This window comes from Mandrillus leucophaeus, unplaced genomic scaffold (genome assembly GCF_000951045.1).
Source record: "Mandrillus leucophaeus isolate KB7577 unplaced genomic scaffold, Mleu.le_1.0 Scaffold24, whole genome shotgun sequence".
Classification (NCBI taxonomy): domain Eukaryota; kingdom Metazoa; phylum Chordata; class Mammalia; order Primates; family Cercopithecidae; genus Mandrillus; species Mandrillus leucophaeus.
This window is the reverse complement of record NW_012102476.1, coordinates 2,931,041-2,933,268: the sequence shown is the minus strand read 5'-3', so window position 1 is coordinate 2,933,268 and position 2,228 is coordinate 2,931,041. Positions and strand designations below refer to the sequence as shown.

Here is a 2,228-nt window from a genome sequence, read left to right as displayed (position 1 = left end):
GGGGTGGAATGGGGGCTGGGCTGGGGAGACCGAGGCAAGAGCAGAGGCTAGAGGCAGACACCGGGTAAATGCTGCTGGGGAAATGGAATCAGACCTGGGGCCCGGAACAGAGACCCTGAGCCAGAGACTCACATCAGAGCCTTGAGTCACAAGAGGACGCAAGGGCAGAGAGAGACCGAGGGACAGCGGCTGACCAAAAATACGGGGAGCCAAAGATTGGCCGCTAGAGACAAAGAGACGTAGGAACGGATAAGAGATAAAGTCATTGACGCAGAGTCCGAGGAGCAGTAAGAAGAGGCTGGGACCCTGGGGAGAAACAGGCCCAGGAGCAGAGGAACAAAAGACGGCAGTCAGCGAAACGGGCAGAGACAAAGAGAAAGAGACACAAAGAAAGAGGCGGCCAGAAAGACTCTGGACAGGTCGGCAGCACTACAAAGGCCAGGCTCAGGGAGAGGCTGAAGAACAAGCCCTGTTTCCCATCCTGGTGGGGCCCTGGCTGGAGCTGTGTTCCCAGGTTCCCAGGCCCCAGGAGCAAGATCCCAGTATCCGCCCACTGGGCGGGCTTGGTTTTGGGGTGGAGAGAGTGTCTGGAGGTGTCTTCAGCCCCTCTGCCAATGATGGTGGGGGTAACTGTGGTTTGTGTATTAATTCACATTTATTAGCATCTTAGTGCTAAGCCAACAGTTGGGGATAAAGAGTTGAAACACCTGCAAGATTTGTCCTTGGAGAGCTACCAGTCTAAAGGAGCAAGTACACAAATCACTGAAATTAGAGAATTTAGCTGGGCCTGGTGGCCTGCCCCTGTAATCCCAACTGGGAGGATTCCCTGAACCTGGAAATTCAAGGATGCAGTGAGCCATGATCATGCCGCTGTACTCCATCCTGGTCAACAGAGCGAGACCCTGTCTCTTATACACATCTAGATGTGTATAAGAGACAGAGACTCCACCGCAGGAAAAAATAAAATTAAATAAATAAATACAAAGATACAAAAAAAAAAAAGAAAAGGAAAGAAAAAGAAAACCTTAGGCTGGAATCAGTGGCTCACGCCTATAATCCCCACACTTTGGGAGGCTGAGGCAAGTGAATCACCTGAGGTCAGGAGTTCGAGACCAGTTTGGCCAACATGGTGAAACCCCATCTCTACTAAAACACAAAAATTAGCTGGGTGTGGTGGTATGCGCCTATAATCCCAGTTATTCGGGAGGCTGAGGCAGGAGAATTGCTTGAACTTGGGAGCTGGAGGTTGCAGCGATCTGAGATCACACCACTGCATTCCATCCTGGGCAACAGAACAAAACTCTGTCTCAAAAGAAAAGAAAACCGCCAGGAATGGTGGCTCACACCTGCAATCCCAGCATTTTGGTAGGCTGAGGCGGGCAGATCGTGAGGTCAGGGGTTTGAGACCAGCCTGACCAACATGGTGAAACCCCGTCTCTACTAAAAATAAAAAAAATTAGCTAGGTGTGGTGGCACTCACCTGTAATCCCAGCTACTCAGGAGGCTGAGGCAGGAGAATCCTTTGAACCCTGGAGGCAGAGGTTGCAGTGAGCAGAGATCACTGCACTCCAGCCTGGTCGACAGAGTAAGACTCCGTCTCAAAATATAAAAATAAAAGAAAACCTAATGTGTGCTAGAAGCTTGAGATCCAAAGATGACTATGGATTTTGACCTATTTTCAGAGAGGAAAATAGAGAATAGTTCTGTTTTAATGTGCCTTGAGTTTACATATTAGGAAAGCAGTGAAAGATGAAGATAGAATGTAAGCTTATTTGGCCAGGTGCAGTGGCTCACGCCTGTAATCCCAGCACTTTGGGAGGTCGAGGCGGGCAGATCACGAGGTCAGGAGATCGAGACCATCCTGGCTAACACGTTGAATCACCCTCTCTCCTAAAAATACAAAAAATTAGCTGGGCGTGGTGGCGGGAGCCTATAGTCCCCGCTACTCGGGAGGCTGAGGCAGGAGAATCATGTGAACCTGGGAGGGGATGCAGCAGTGAGCCCAGGTTGCGCCACTGTACTCCAGCCTGGGTGACAGAGCGAGACTCCAACTCAGAAAAAAAAAGAGAATTTGCCAGGGATGGTGGTGCAAAGCTCTAGTCCCAGCTACTTGGGAGGGAGAAGTGAGCCCAGGTGTTCAAGGCTGCAGTAAGCTATGATCGCACTACTACATTCCAGCCTGGGCAACAGAACAAGACCCTGTCTCAAAAAAAAAAAAAAAAAAAAAA

General features: G+C 49.9%; 1 protein-coding gene across 2 annotated transcripts in view; it reads right to left on the bottom strand.

The window, feature by feature from the left end:
* The window catches only part of ZNF48 (zinc finger protein 48), a 19,510-nt gene that overhangs the window by 5,466 nt on the left and 11,816 nt on the right, over positions 1-2,228 (bottom strand). The gene's annotated exons all lie outside the window — the stretch shown is intronic.